Genomic DNA, 17,500 nt, shown 5'->3' with positions numbered 1-17,500 from the left:
GTGATGAGAGAGAGAGAGAGATTGTATCCACCCTATCTACTGCAGTGATAAATCTCTCTCTCTCTCTCTCTCTCTCTCTCTCTCTCTCTCTCTCTCTCTCTCTCTCTCTCTCTCTCTCTCTCTCTCTCTCTCTCTCTCTCTCTCTCTCGTATTCTCAACTTCTCCTTGCATCACCTCCACTCTAACCTAACCTGACCCAACCCTTTCACTACTGGGACATTTTTACCTTTATGGAGGTCAGAAGATTAATGGCCAAAGTCTTCACTGTTTTAAGCCCCCAAATGAGTTTCTGAAGCTGTATAAAATCACCAAATAGTAAGCAGAATGAATATCGAAACGCGTCAAGGTACTCAAGCGGTTAAGTTTAGACGAGTTTTCTTCAAATGTTTTCACGGTTTTAGAGGCAAAGTGGCAAGATTTCTACATTATTAACTGGAGAAACACTCTTGAAAACCCTGCTAATCATCGCTGTGGCCTTGGGAAATAGTCGTGGTGAAAGAGCAGAGCGTTTCTGAATACGGACTTAAAATGCTATAGACTTCTTTTTTCGTAGTCTCCAACTTTTTTCGACACTGGATGGGAGTTCAGGTTGTATCTAGGGAATATTGCTCTCCTGTAGATTTGAGTGTAGTGGAATGTGCCTCCATTTTGTTTTTATTTGGTAACCTTGGGAGAGAAGAAATAGGAGGGTTCTTTTTTGCTCAGGTATTTCATATTTGCAGGCTAATTGTTTATAGATACAATAACATGCAAATTGATGGGCGTGCTGGGTTTTTTTTTTTTTTTTTTTTTTTTTATTTTATTTATTTTTTTTTTTTTTGTTGTTGAGACTTTTTCATCTTACTGCTTCTGCTGCTGGTGTTGCTGTCACTGTCACTGTCACTGTCACTACTACTACAACTACTACTACTACTACTACTACTACTACTACTACTACTACTACTACTACTACTACTACTACTACTACTACTAGCCCCACCACCACAACTAACATTTTTTTTCTACAACTAAATATTCTACTGAGAGAGAGAGAGGGAGGGGGGTCTGAGTCATTTAGATAGTGGGTGTGGAGATAAGAAGCATAAAGAAGTGAGGGGAAGTGGTCATGAGAGTGTATGGGTGAAGGGGGAGAGGGGAGGGGGGGAGGTAGTGGAGGATATATTGGGGAGGGGGTATCTACCTTGACTCATGCTGGTGACTCACTGGAACCACTTACTTAACTCACCACTCTCTCTCTCTCTCTCTCTCTCTCTCTCTCTCTCTCTCTCTCTCTCTCTCTCTCTCTCTCTCTCTCTCTCTGGTCAGTTTACGAGTGTTGTGAAAGGATAGTGCATTTTTTCTACTGTTTTCTCCTCCTCCTCCTCCTCCTCCTCCTCCTCCTCCTCCTCCTCCTCCTCTGATGTCTGGGAGGAACATCATCGTTTGTGAAAATATCATATAACAACAGAGGCTTTGTTCGTGTGTGTGTGTGTGTGTGTGTGTGTGTGTGTGTGTGTGTGTGTGTGTGTGTGTGTGTGTGTGTGTGTGTGTGCGTTGGAAAGTTTCAAGTGTGTTTGTTTTCGATCTGTCTTTTTTCATGGTGATATGTCGTAGTCTAGTAGTAGCAGACTTAGTAGTAGTAGTAGTTGTGACAGTAGTAGTAGTAGTAGTAGTAGTAGTAGTAGTGATTGTGGTAGTACAGAGATAGTCGTTGTAGTAAAGATGGTGGGGATAGTAGTGTGCCTAGTAGCAGTAGTAGTAATAGTATTAGTTATAGTAGTACTAGTAGTAATAGTACTAGTAGTAGTAACATATTAAACGTACGTAGAAATAGTAGTAACAATAATAGAAGTAGTAGAAAACAGGCGCCTTCCTCCCTCCTTCTCCCTTCCTCCCTTCCACCCTCCCACCCTCCCTCCCTCCATAGCCTTGGTCCTGCAAATCCTCTCCCCGCATGGGTCATGGAGGGACAGTTAAATGCGTCTCTCATTTGCTTTACCACATCATAACAACCCTTACAGACAGACAGACAGACAGACAGACAGACACACACAGACGCTTCTTTCTCTATTTCAGCTGCGTCTGTGCTTATATTGTTATTTTTCATTTTCTGCAACTTACATAAGACTTTTTCTGTGGCAAGGCATGAATGAGACAGAAGGAGAGAGAGAGAGAGAGAGAGAGAGAGAGAGAGAGAGAGAGAGAGTAGAAAGAACGCCACCACCAAGAACAACAAGAATAACAGCAACAAGAGCAACAACGAAAACAGTAACAATGAAACACAGATGAGTATGAATGAGACACAGAAATGAGACACACACAAAAAAAAGAGAAAATAGAGAGGCAGCGATTCTAAACACCACCACCACCACCACCACCACCAATAACAAAGAAAACAATAGCAAAGGAAAACAAATAAGTATGAATGAGACACAGAAAGGGGAGACTTAAAGAGAAAAAGAAAGAGGACAGATTCTAAACACCACCACCACCACCACCACCACCAACACCACCAAGAATAAAGAATAAAATAACAAAGAAAACAATTGAGTATGAGAGAGAGAGAGAGAGAGAGAGAGAGAGAGAGAGCAGAGAGAGCAGAGATGAGAAATAGAGAGAGACATTATAAAGACCACCACCACCACCACCACCACCACCACCACAACAACAACAACAACAACAAGGAAAAACAAGTCAGTAAGGAGTGAGAGAGTGAGAGTCGGAGTAGAGCACAGAGGCAAAGCATCACCTCTGAGCGTACCTGTACCTGCCCTATTGTAGTCTGCCTTGCTGTGAGTGGTGCGTTGGAAGGGTGCAGGTGGTGGTGCGTGTGTTACCTGTGTGTGTGTGTGTGTGTGTGTGTGTGTGTGGTCTTTTCTGTTTAGGTTTGGATTGATTGGTATAAGTTGGAGAGATAGATTGACCGAGATACATAGACATTACACGCCTAGACACGTTACATATACGAAAATATACATAATGACAAGTTTTTTACTGTTTGATTATGTATGACTACTTGGCAAACTAGATTTATACATATAGACCTTTAAATGACTCATGCACACACACACACACACACACACACACACACACACACACACACACACACACACACACACACACACACACACACACACACACACACACACACACACACATATCTGATTCATACATATATCATTACTTAACACACTTTTTCTTTCATTTTACATACATTTTTTTTATTCACTCATTCACAAACACACTCTTGGGGGGAAAAAAAAATAGCAGGAACTAAAACCACACATTATTATACCGTACTTTATTTTTGTTCTTTTCTTTGTATCTCTTAATAAAACAATATTCGTACACACTCATTCACAAACTCACCGGGAAAAGAAAGTGAAACATGAACCAAACCTTTCACTCAATACTTGTAACTAAATAACCCTAACCTGACCTTAACCTAACCTTATTAACCTACCCTAACTTACCCTACCCTACCCTATTCTAACCTCACCTCACCTTACCTAACCTCACCTAACCTCACCTAACCCAACCTAACAACACATCACAACACACCTATTCACACTGCAGGTTAATCACACAAACAGTAGCTGGGGTGGTGTCTCGTCATTGATAAAGGAAGCACAGGGAGAGAGAGAGAGAGAGAGAGAGAGAGAGAGAGAGAGAGAGAGAGAGAGCAGTGTTGGGCAGCTGTTTGTGTTACCCCGTGGTGTTGAAGTGGCCTAGAAGGATTAGCTTTCATCTGTAAACACGGGGGAGTGTGTAGGCTGGAGTGGCAGCGGTGGTAATGTAGGGGGAGGGAAAGAGGAAGAAGGAAGAGTAAATAGTATGAAAGGCAAGACTTAGGAGGAAGAGAAAGAGAAAATAGAAAACAGTGAAATAAGAGAATATAGGGTATATAAAATTAGGATAACAGATAGATGAGGAGGAAACAAGAATTAAATAGATGAAAGGCAAGAAGGAGGAAGAAGAGAGGGAAATGTAAGGAAGAAGAAGAGAAAGACAGATATATAGAAAACGAAATGAAGGAAGAGAGAATATATAAGTTTAAGATAAAAGATAGATGAGGAGGAAGCAAGAGTAGATAGATGAAAAGTGAGAAGGATGAAGAAGAGAGAGGGAAGTGTAAGGCAGAGAAAAACAGAAAGACAAAGATATAAAGAAAAGGAAACGAAGGAAGAGAGAATATCAGTATAGATGAGGAGGAAGCAAGAGTAAATAAATGAAAGGCAAGACGAAGGAAGGAAAGAGGGGAAGTGTAAGGAAGAGAAAGAGAAAGAAAGAAAGAGATTGAAAATAAAACGAAGGAAGAGAATATAAGGTTAAGATGAATGGATGACAAAGATGGAACGAGAGATGGAAGAGAATAGATGATGATGGATTAACGAAGAGAAAAGAGACTTACAAATGGAAAGAAGAGGTAGTGAACGCGAAGAATAGATGGAGGGGAAGATAGGACGTAGATGAAAGGAAGGGAGGGAGGGAGAGAGAAGGGAGAACAGATTATGGGGAAGGGTAGATAAAGGGAGAGAGGGTGAGGAATAGGCAGAATGAATGATAACGGTTAGATAGAAGGTGGTGAGAAAGAGAGAGAGAGAGAAGAGAGAGATGAGGGAGAGGAAGAAGATGTAGACGAAAGGAAGAGAATAGTGGATCGACTGTTAGCGGAAGATGAAGAGGGAGAGAGTGAGATAGTAATATAGATGGAAGAAAGGAGAGGGTGAAATAGAGATGGGAAAAAGAGACAAGATGAGACAGGTTTATTGAAGAAAGGAGTGGAAAGAAGGATAGATGATAATGATGGATAGACACAGACACAGGGAAGTAAAGGTAGTAAAGGTAGATTAAACAATTGATGACTGAGAATTGAGGAAGACAGGTGAGTTGATTAAAGAAAGGGGAGATTGAAAGATAGATTGAGTCATTGCTTGTTTTATTTACACTACTACTACTACTACTACTACTACTACTACTACTACTACTACTACTACTACAAGAACAACAACTACTACTACTACTACTACTACTACTACTACTACTACTACTACTACTACTACTACCACCACCACCACCACCATCATAGCACCCCGCCACATTACGCCTCCGCCACCGTCTCCGTCGCCGCCGCCGCCGCCAGTAACACATTTGTCCTATGAAGTCAGCGCCTCCCTGGTCCCGCCGCCATTATTGTCAGGGGTCTGCCGGCCTGCCATTCGTGAGCACCAAAATGCGAGGCGTTTCCGGACCTCCTCCTCCTTCTCCTTCTCCTCCTCCTCCTCCTCCTCCTCCTCCTCCTCCTCTTCGTGTTCGACCTTCTACCTCCTCTTTTCTTTCCGTTTTCTTTCCGTCTTCAGTTCCTTTTCTCCTCCTCCTCCTCCTCCTCCTCCTCCTCCTCCTCCTCCTCCTCCTCCTCCTCCTCCTCCTCCTCCTCCTCCTCCATGTCTTTCTCTCGTTTCCCAACTTTTGCACGCCCGTCTCTCTCTCTCTCTCTCTCTCTCTCTCTCTCTCTCTCTCTCTCTCTCTCTCTCTCGGGAACGCGTAAAGAAGTATAATAAGGGAGGAGGAGTGAACGGTGAACGAGAGAGAGAGAGAGAGAGAGAGAGAGTGTGTGTGTAAGCAGTATTCCACATTCTGAGAAAACACACAGAGGAAGCGGAGATCATAAACCAGGAAAGGTTGTAAAGGGACACACACACACACACACACACACACACACACACACACACACACACACACACACACACACACACACACACACACACACACACACACACACACACACACCATAGCGCCGTAAAGTAAACACGACAGCTGTACTTGGCTGTCATAAGAGAGAGAGAGAGAGAGAGAGAGAGAGAGAGAGAGAGAGAGAGAGAGAGATACACTAAAACAGATCAATAACAAGACAACCTATGAATCGCACACACACACACACACACACACACACACACACACACACACACACACACACACACCCGGTAGCGCAGTGGTTAGAGCGCTGGCTTCACAAGCCAGAGGACCGGGGTTCGATTCCCCGGCCGGGTGGAGATATTTGGGTGTGTCTCCTTTCACGTGTAGCCCCTGTTCACCTAGCAGTGAGTAGGTACGGGATGTAAATCGAGGAGTTGTGACCTTGTTGTCCCGGTGTGTGGTGTGTGCCTGGTCTCAGGCCTATCCGAAGATCGGAAATAATGAGCTCTGAGCTCGTTCCGTAGGGTAACTTCTGGCTGTCTCGTCAGAGACTGCAGCAGATCAAACAGTGAAACACACACACACACACACACACACACACACACACACACACACACACACACACACACACACACACACACACACACACACACACACACACACACACACACACACACACACACCTGTAACAGTAATAAAAAACGTATACTGCATTAATTTCCCCTACAAACACACACACACACACACACACACACACACACACACACACACACACACACACACACACACACACACACACACACGAAGGAAAAAACAAAAACACAATGCCATTTCTTACGCACAAAAATAGACTCACAAATCAGAAAGTAGGGAAAAAAATGTTAAAAAATCCCCAATTCTCGTAAAAAACATGCAAAATAGACACCTTATCGTGGGAAAGTAGATGTATAGGCAGGTAAAGATGAGGGTAGGTAGAGAGTAGAGGGGACGGCAGGTGAGGGGAGGGAGAGAGGCAGGTAATATAATAGAGACACGGTAAGGTAAGGTAAGGTATGGGAGAAAGGGAGAGGGAAGAGGGGCTAAACTAGGGAGGATAAGGTAGAAAGGGAAAAAGAGAGAGGGAGATAAGTAGGTGAGGAAGGTAAGATTAGGGCAATTTATACAGGGAGAGAAAGAAAGGAGAGAATAAATAGGTAGGTGAGGAAGATCAGATTAGAGGAAGGTAAGGAGGGAGAGGGAGAGATAGGATAAGATAGGTGAGAGAGAAATAAATAGGTAGATGACACAGGTAAAGTAAGAGGGAGATAATTAAGTAGATGAAAGGTAAGGGAGAGAGAGAGAGAGAGAGAGAGAGAGAACGGCTCGTATTCTCAAAACACCTGCGCTTCACCTCCACTATTTCAAAAGGCTTTATTTGAATTGACACGAGTTTTTAAGGGGGTTTCTACGGTTCTAGAGGTAGAGTGACGAGATTTGTGCATTGTTAACAGGAGAAACACTCTTGAAAACAAGGCTAGTCGAAACACCCCCCTAAAAAAAACGAAACACATATAAGAAAAACAAGAGCAATACACTTCTCACTTGCCATACTGAGACACAACACAGAATAACAACAACAACAACAACGACAACACACCAAACCCCCTCAAGAAAACAACATAAATAAGAAAAACAACAGCAATATATTGCTCACCTGGAATACTGAGACGCAACACAGAACAACAACAAGAAACAACACACGAAACCCTTAAAAAAAAAAAGAAAAACAACAGCAATACACTTTTCACCTGCCATATTGAGACGCAACACAAGCACCAATAGCAAGGTAGCGAGCCGTGAAGCCATAGCAGGTAACTCAATCAACACCTCACCTGGGAATGTATGGGAACAACCTGATCACTCACACACACACACACACACACACACACACACACACACACACACACACACACACACACACACACACACACACACACACACACACACAGAGATAGACTCGCGTGGCCCTCTCACCTTAAGCCAGTGGTGTCGAAAGGGTTGTTGTCATTATTTTTCATGCCGTGCTCAGGTAATTAGAGGCTCAGGTGAAGGTATGGTTGGTACTGATAGTTATTGTGTGTGTGTGTGTGTGTGTGTGTGTGTGGGAATTATGTTGAGAATGATGGAACTTTTCCTGTTAGAGAGAGAGAGAGAGAGAGAGAGAGAGAGATTGTTGAAAAGTGTGATTGTTATGCAAATGATGAATTATGAAATGAAAAGCAGGATTAGAGAGAGAGAGAGCGAGCTTATGGGATTACAATGATTACGTTAGGTTATAGGAATGAAGATAAGGCAAGTGAATATGTAAACTATCATGTGGACATAGTAAAAGACACACACACACACACACACACACACACACACACACACACACACACACACACACACACACACACACACACACACTACCTGATTGAATTATGCACACTCTCTGCCACACTATTTTATCTTCCTCGCCTTCCCCTCACTGAGAAAAAAAGGGGAAAAAGTTCTATCTCTTGGGATTTACGCGAATATTTCCTGCCGCTAATACGCCGCCGCGCTCCTGAATTAGAGAGAGAGAGAGAGAGAGAGAGAGAGAGAGAGAGAGATGACATGCTACTGGTTTATACAATGATGACAGGAATATACATCAGACAATAGAGAGAGAGAGAGAGAGAGAGAGAGATAATGGCTCAGTGCTATTAGAGAGGAAGTGTACTTTTTAAGAGCGACGGGGCTAAATGCACACACACACACACACACACACACACACACACACACACACACACACACACACACACACACACACACACACACACACACACACACACACACACACTACTACTACTACTACTACTACTACTACTACTACTACTACTACTACTACTACTACCAGTGAAATAATCATCATAAAATCTCTCTCTCTCTCTCTCTCTCTCTCTCTCTCTCTCTCTCTCTCTCTCTCTCTCTCTCTCTCTCTTACCTACTAAAGTTGGAAAAATAAAAGTTATATTTAGGTCGTCAAGTGGACATAATAATAGAGGCCTTCCAAAACTCTCTCTCTCTCTCTCTCTCTCTCTCTCTCTCTCTCTCTCTCTCTCTCTCTCTCTCTCTCTCTCTCTCTCTCTCTCTCTCTCTCTCTCAGCCACTCCCTCCCGGCCCCTTTCCCAGTGTCACACGTGATCAATAATGGTCTTACTACTCTCTCTCTCTCTCTCTCTCTCTCTCTCTCTCTCTCTCTCTCTCTCTCTCTCTCTCTCTCTCTCTCTCATTCGTTTTCCTTCTTCCCTTATATTCGTCCCCTCAGAGAGAGAGAGAGAGAGAGAGAGAGAGAGAGGAAGAAGGAAGGAAAGAGAGGAGGGAAAGTGAGATGGATTGAGAAGCTATCTACATATCTCCTCTTCTTCCTCCTCCTCCTCCTCCTCCTCCTCCTCCTCCTCCTCCTCCTCCTCCTCCTCCTCCTCCTCCTCCTCCTCCTCCTCCTCCTCCTCCTCCTGTGTTATCATTACCTTATCTTTTGAGTTGGTTGTGTTAATTAAGTCGTTGTGTCACCGTGCCTAATGAGTTTACCTGTTGTTTTTGTTCTTGCCTTGTGTTTCTGCCTTGTTGCTGTGTGTGTGTGTGTGTGTGTGTGTGTGTGTGTGTGTGTGTGTGTGTGTGTGTGTGTGTGTGTGTGTGTGTGTGAGAGAGAGAGAGAGAGAGAGAAGGGGGAAAGGAAAAGGGAGGAAGGAAAGAGGGTAGGTCTAATAATAATAAAGGTATCTCTCTCTCTCTCTCTCTCTCTCTCTCTCTCTCTCTCTCTCTCTCTCTCTCTCTCTCTCATTATTTTTTTTACCTTTCTCCTACTCCCAGTATTTTTCTTCCTTATTCTTCCTCCTCTCTCTCTCTCTCTCTCTCTCTCTCTCTCTCTCTCTCTCTCTCTCTCTCTCTCTCTCTCTCTCTCTCTCTCTCTCTCTCTCTCTCTCTCTCTCTCGACTAGAGGGAGAGCATAAGGGAACACACACTCTCTTTCTTTCTCCCTCTTCCTCCCTTCTTTCATTCTTCCCTCCCTTTTCTCCCCGTTTATCTCCCCTTTTTCTCCCTCTCCCCTCTTTCAAAGTAGTGAGTCATCTTCAGCCCCTCTCCCTCTCCATTCTCCCATCCCTCTCTCCCCTCTCCCTTCTCTCTGTCCCCTCTCTCGCCTCTCTCGCCTCTCAGCATTGTCCTTAGATTAATCACCCCCCGATCCTCCCCTCACCTTTTCCCCTCTCCCCCTCCACTCTCTCTCTCTCTGCCCCCTGCCCTCTCTCTCTCTCTCTCTCTCTCTCTCTCTCTCTCTCTCTCTCTCTCTCTCTCTCTCTCTCTCTCCTCCTCTCTCTCTCTCTCTCTCTCTCTCTCTCTCTCTCTCTCTCTCTCTCTCTCTCTCTCTCTCTCTCTCTCTCTCTCTCTCTCTCTCTCTCTCTCTCTCTCTCTCTCTCTCTCTCTCTCTCTCTCTCTCTCTCTCTCTCTCTCTCTCTTCCCAGCTGTCTAAGTGGTAGTGATGAGGTCTTTACATATCACGTGATGGAAGTACTTCTCTCTCTCTCTCTCTCTCTCTCTCTCTCTCTCTCTCTCTCTCTCTCTCTCTCTCTCTCTCTCTCTCTCTCTCTCTCTCTCTCTCTCTCTCTCTCTCTCTCTCTCTCTCATTAAAGGTAAGGAGTGTAATTTTCTTCTGATCACGTTTTCAAGATTCTATTTGAGAGAGAGAGAGAGAGAGAGAGAGAGTAATATTTCGTACTCTTCGGAATCTAAAGGAATTACATGTCTTATATTGATTAGAGAGAGAGAGAGAGAGAGAGAGAGAGAGAGAGGGAACTTAATGAAGGTAGATTGCTTGAGTTACCTTAATTCTCTCTCTCTCTCTCTCTCTCTCTCTCTCTCTCTCTCTCTCTCTCTCTCTCTCTCTCTACTGCAGTAAGATTTCTTATAATTAATACTACTTTCTGATTAAAAGAGAGAGAGAGAGAGAGAGAGAGAGAGAGAACGCAAAGCCATGGTAGTAACGCAGACTGGGGACCAAGAGAGAGAGAGAGACAGAGAGAATCGTGGGTCAATAGGAGTGAGTGAGGGCCTAGTGCTTATTCCCCTCCCTTTTCCCTTCTCCCGCTCTCCCTCTCCCTCTCTTCCTCTCTCTCTGAACACGCGACCACATCCCTCCTCCAGCGTATACATATTAACGTAACGACTGATGGTGTGTGTGTGTGTGTTCTTGGTGTTTTTAATTTTTTAGTGAGTTTTTGTTGGCTTGTGAGAGAGAGAGAGAGAGAGAGTGTGTGAGTGTATACAAACACATAAACACACTTAACACTAAAGGAAAAAGGGGAAAAAAAGAGTTAAAGATGGAGAAGTGAGGGAAGAGGGGAGTAGAGAGAGTGAGGGGAGAGAGGGAGAGGGGAGCTCATTAGTTCATCAGTGTGGCGGAAATTACCAAATTCAAGAGAGATTCCAGAGGGGAACCTTGGCGATGATGGTGGTGGTGGTGGTGGTGGTTGTAGTGGTCGTGGTGGTGATGGTGATGGTGATGGTTGTGGTAGTAGTGTATAATAGTAGTAGTAGTTATAGTAGTAGTAACAAATCACAACAATAGAAACAACAGCAACACCAACAACAACAACAACAACAACAACAACAATAACATCAACAACGTCAATAACAAGAGGAACATCAACAAACTCTCATTTCAAATCACTATAAGATACAAAAGACCACCACCACCACCACCACCACCACCAACAACAACAACAACAACATTATCCTCCACCAACAACCACTAACCACCAACCACCACCACCACCAACAACAACAACAACAACAACAAGCCACCGTGCACGTTGAATTCAATTTCCCACAGTAATTAACACACTCATCACATATTAATCACGTGAACATTCATTAAACCACAATGTGAAAAAATTATCCACGCAAATACATAGAAAAGAAACACTAAAGAAACACTAAAGGATTATCTCAACCAATATAGAATTACATCGCTTCTGTTCAAGGTAGAAAAGAGGAGGAGGAGAAGGAGGAGGAGGAGGGAGGTGGAGGAGGAGGAGGACGAGGAGGAAGGAGGAGGAAGAGGAGGAGAGAGAAAGCCACTGGATTGCACACTCTAATTAGATAAGAGGAAAGTTTTACCCTACAAGAGGCGTGGAAGATTGGAGAGAGAAGGGAGGAAGGAAAGAATGGAGGAGAGCGAGAGAGGAAGGGAGAGAGAAGGTAATAAGTCCTTCTAATATGCTTTGTGAAACCAGCCATCATTAACTTTTGTAAAGAATGACACACACACACACACACACACACACACACACACACACACACACACACACACACACCACTCATATGATCACAACCAAACACCCAAACACCTTCTTTTATCAATACCTGAGGAGCGCTGTATTGCATAGGACGTGTCTTATCTCGTGTATAGGCGCGCGTTACCTGCCTTGATTGGTCCTTATCAGTGGAGGTGCGGGGCTAGGCGAGGCGGGGCGTAATCGGGGTGACCTGATCTATCTCTCTTATCTCCCTCCCGCCACGCCTCCGTCGGTATGTCAAGGCATCCAGGGAGGGTTTGTAGGCAACAGAAGGAAACAAAGGAGTGTGTTATCAGGTGAGAGGGGAAAGGAAGGGGAGTGTGGCTCTTTAAGACGTTTGCTAAGGAGGGGAGAAAAGGGAGGGATTGTTATCTGAAAGGGGAGAAAGGAATGGAGGGTGTAATTCTTTGAGACGTTAAGGAAATCGAGGGGAATTATTTGTGTTATCTGCAATGTGAGGAAGAAATGGTCGTTCAACACTTCCAATGCGATAAAAAAAAAAATTGCGACACAAAACAATTAAAGGAATGGAAGGATGATTTATTTATTGATTATTTTGGAAGGAGAGAAGAAAAGGGTGAATCTTAGTCCTATATCCCTTTCACCGTAATACAAAACAGTTAAGGGAATGGAAGGATGAGTTATTTATTGATTATTCTTCTGAAGGGGAGAAAAAATGGGAGATTCCAAGTCGTTTAATCCTTTCAGTGAAATATGAGACAATTAAGTGAAGAGAAGAATGATTTTTTTTTTCCATGTAAAAGTGAAAACCAGCCATGGGCAACAAAGATAGTGAATGAAAAAAAAAGGCCCACCAAGGTGCCGGTCCCCAAACAAGTTGAATAGATATGTAGTCAGAAGGGGATTCAGAAGGTGATATAGGAGTTATCTTTATATATAGATAGATAGATAGATAGATAGATTGATAGATAGATAGATAAGTCCTATATCACCCTCGGAATCCCCATTGAAGAAGGTTTGCTAAAGGAAGAGGGGAAAAAAAAGAAAGGGCGAAAGTACATGTGTTATCTGAAAAAGAGAGAGGAAGGAGAGGTTAGTAGCTTAAAACATCAATCAAAGATTTGCTAAAGGAAGAGGGAGAGAATAAAAAGGAAAGGGAGCAATGACGTGTGTTATCTGTAAAAGAGGTGTGGTGTGAGGAGGGGGCAAATGGGATGGTAGGTTGAGACAGGGGGATGTTTACCAAGGGAAGACTGGAAGGGGAGATAAATAGCCATGGTGTCTGGAAACTGAAGGGAAGTGGAAATATTAGAGTGACTTTAGATACCTGAGACATAGAGAGTGTTTACAAAGGAAGTGTTTGCTGGTGTTTACATGTGCCACCACCACCACCACCAACAACAACAACAACAACAACAACAACAACAACAATAACAATACTGCTACTACGCACATACCATGACGTCCTTCACCACCACCACCACTATCATATCATCATCATCATCATCATCATCTCTTCTATAATCCGACACGATCATGAGACGTTGAGAAACGAACGAATTAGGCCTGAGAGAGAGAGAGAGAGAGAGAGAGAGAGAGAGAGAGAGAGAGAGAGAGAGAGAGAGAGGGAGGGGGATGACCTACCAATGATAATGGTAATCTTAGATATTATCCCTCTTCTCTGTCACTAGTAAAGGTAGTAGTAGTTGTAGTAGTAGTAGTAGTAGTAGTAGTAGTAGAAGTAGAAGTAGTATAGTATAGTAGTAGTAGTAGTTGCAGTAGTTTTGTAGAAGCAGTAATAGTAGTAGTGGCAGCAGTTTTGTAGTAGTAGTAGTAGTAGTAGTAGTAGTAGTAGTAGTAGTAGTAACATGAACAATGAAAATTACTCATGCTTCACAATACATCATACAAAACACAACAACAACACTCGTAATGCCCAGAAAACAACACAAAATAAGACAAAACAACAAAAAGGGTCATTCTAATTAACACTAATCCTAATAACAATGATAATAATCAATGCTAACATGTACGAGAGAAACTTTTCATATATATATATTTTTTTAATATATATTCATTCATTTTCAACAAGCCACGCACTGCAATAACAATAAATGCAATGAACACCGGCCATTATAACCAAGCAATGGATACACAGCACCACCGTAGCCTGTGATAACCATTAGTAATTCCAATGGGAAAATGGGTCATGTAACCAGTGTGTTCAGGCAAATACAGACATTTCGCCTGTAACTCAATCTGCTACTGCTACTACTACTGCTACTGCTACTGCTACTACTGTTATTACTACTACTGCTACTATTACTACTGCTACTGCTACTATTACTACTGCTACTACTACGACTGCTACTACTACTACTACTACTACTACTACTACTACTACTACTACTACTACTACTACTACTACTACATTACTGTTGACTCTACTACTACTACTACTATTACTATTTCTATTACTACTACTACTACTACTACACTACTACTACTACTACTACTACATTACTGTTGATTCTACTACTACTACTACTACTACTACTACTACTACTACTACTACTACTACTACTACTACTACTACTACTACTGACCCACTTGTGATAATGGCGAACTTGATTGCTAAAATATTGCTGTAATGATGACGCTGTGTTTATGGACCTTTTTTTTTTTCTCTCTCTCTCTTTCTCTCTCTTGTTGTTGTTGTTGTTGTTGTTGTTGTTGTTGTTGTGATTATGAATTATGTTTTTATTTAGTTTTATTGATGGATTTTTTTGTATTGTTTTGGTTTTTGGGTGTTGTTGTTTTCTCGTTCCTTCTTTTGTTTTCCTTTCTTCTTCTTCTTTTCTTCTTCATCATCATCATCTTCTTCTTCTTCTTGTTCTTCTTCTTCATCTTCATCTTTTTTTATCTTCATCTTCTACTTCTTCTTCTTCTTCTTCTTCTTCTTCTTCTTCTTCTTCTTCTTCTTCTTCTTCTTCTTCTTTCCTTATTTTATTTTAGTTTAATTTTTTCATAGTCAAGTCCAGTTTTCCACATCCTTCTCATCACTGCGTTACCTTGACATGACAGCGGCGGCAGTCACCAGTCACCAGTCACCAGTCACCAGTAAAATAACTTCAACAATGTGCAGTGCTTGAAGGTAGTGCAAAGAGCAGTTAGGTGCATGGCTGGAGTGGCTGTAAAAGTAATTAGAGCAGCAGTAACAGCCATAACAGCTATTAAGACCGGCAGAGAGCGCTGTGAATGTGTGTGTGTGTGTGTGTGTGTGTGTGTATGTGTGTGTGTGTGTGTGTGTGAGAGGGTAAAGCACGTAGAGGGAGTGAAAGAAACAGGGAATAGTTGGTGCTGTAATGAGAATGTTTAACCCCTTCAGTACTGGGACGCATTTTTACCATGAGTTTTGAATATTGTTAGACGATTTTATCTACGTAGGAAGGGTCTATTGACGTCAGAAGATTAATGCCCCGAGTCTTCACTGATTTAATTCCCACATAAATTTCTGAAGCTGTACAAAATCATCTCATACAGTAAGCAGAATAAATATGAAAACGTGTCATGGTTCTAAAGAGGTTAATACGAAGAGGAAAATATAGGAATTAAAAGATCTTATTTTATTTTGAGAGGAAAAATGTAAGTGTTGCCATGAGGGTTCAGAACGTTTAAGAATGTGAGTGTTGGTGTGTTAATGTTTGTTGACTGATTTATTTATATATTTGTTTATTATGGTTGTTGTTTTATTTGTCTATTTATTTATTTATTTGTCTGTTCTTGTTCGAAATATTACTAAATAAAAACCACATCTGAGAAAAGAAAAGGAAAAAATATTGATTTATTATTGTTGATGCTGATGTGAATGTTGTTATTTGTTGGTGTGTGTTTTCAGAATGTTACTAGATAAAAAAAAAAAAACACCAGAAAAGGAAAAACAAAAAGAATGATTTAGAATTTAACTTATTTACCTTTTCTTTCATTCTACAACACACAAAAAAGAAGAAAATATTTGATAGCTAACCCTTTCACTTATTTACCCTTTCATTAATTCTAAAACCCAAAGGACGAGAAAATATTTCATAGATAACAATTTCACTTATTTATTCTTTATAATTCTAGAACCAAACGAAAATAGGAAGTAATTAACACATAACCCTTTCACTTGCATATCCTTTCATTAATTTTAGAAGCGAGAAGAGAAAAATAATAGATTTCAATTTCACTTATTTATTTTTTCATTAATCCTAGAACACAAAAGAAAAGCAAATAATTTAAACATAAACCTTTCACTCACTTATCTTTCATTGACCCCTTCAGTACCACGACGCATTTCCATATTCATTCTGCTTACTATTTGGTGATTTTATACAGCTTCAGAAACTCACGTAGGGGATAAAAATAGTGAAGACTGTGGCCATTAATCTTCTGACCTCCATAGACCCTTCATAATGTCAATAAAATGGTTAATCGTACACAAATCTCAAGGTAAAAATGTGTCCCAGTACTGAAGGGGTTAAGATACTGAAGACTGTGGCCATTAATCTTCTGACCTCCATAGACCCTTCATAATGTCAATAAAATGGTCTAAGCGTACACAAATCTCAAGGTAAAAATGTGTCCCAGTACTGAAGGGGCTAAAATAGTGAAGACTGTGGCCATTAATCTTCTGACCTTCATAGACCCTTCCTAATGTCAATAAAATTATCTAATCGTACACAAATCTCAAGGTAAAAATGTGTCCCAGTAATCAAGAGTATTCCAGTAGTAATTCTAACCTAACCAAACTAAGCCATCACCAGGGGAACGATTACCACAACACACGAATCACCAGTAGGATATTAGCTTCACCCTACCAGTGTTGCAACTCATTAGATCCTGCCCTGCTATCCTGCCAGGCCTAATACACGCTTATTACCTCTCTCCGGCTCTGCGTCACATTCCCTTCTGCCCCGTCACGCTAAGCTATACAGTTCACCCTCGCCTGTGTCTCCAGTGTGTGTCGCCCTAATTGCGTTCACCTAGTCCCAACATCACGAAATATGTCACGCGTTGGTATGTTGTATGTTCAGTCAGTACTCTCTCTCTCTCTCTCTCTCTCTCTCTCTCTCTCTCTCTCTCTCTCTCTCTCTCTCTCGGCAGTATTCAGAAACGCCTTGCTCTCTCTCACCACAATTTTCCAAGTCCCCATACACGACTAAGATGGTTTTCAAGACAGTTTCTCCCGATGATAAACTAGAAATCTTGTTAATCCATCACCACAACCATAAAAATACCCTTAAAAACACGAATATCTTCAACTTAAGGCTTTGGAAATAGTCGTCGTGAAAGAGATAAGCGTTTCTGAATACTGGTCTCTCTCTCTCTCTCTCTCTCTCTCTCTCTCTCTCTCTCTCTCTCTCTCTCTCTCTCTCTCTCTCTCTCTCTCTCTAATGCGTGTGAGACGTGTGGGTGACATGTACACGCCACGCCTTCTGTGTTATGTGTGTCACGCTGTGTGTGTG

The 17,500-nt window shown here is 42.0% G+C and overlaps 1 protein-coding gene across 50 annotated transcripts in view; it reads left to right on the top strand.

Annotated features, from left to right (window-relative positions):
- LOC123513214 (Down syndrome cell adhesion molecule-like protein Dscam2) overlaps positions 1–17,500 on the top strand; it is a 424,526-nt gene that overhangs the window by 13,539 nt on the left and 393,487 nt on the right. The gene's annotated exons all lie outside the window — the stretch shown is intronic.

The sequence above is a fragment of the Portunus trituberculatus genome, chromosome 35, assembly GCF_017591435.1.
Source record: "Portunus trituberculatus isolate SZX2019 chromosome 35, ASM1759143v1, whole genome shotgun sequence".
Taxonomy (NCBI): Eukaryota; Metazoa; Arthropoda; class Malacostraca; order Decapoda; family Portunidae; genus Portunus; species Portunus trituberculatus.
The sequence above is the reverse complement of the archived record's forward strand: the minus strand, read 5'-3'. Positions and strand labels throughout refer to the sequence as shown.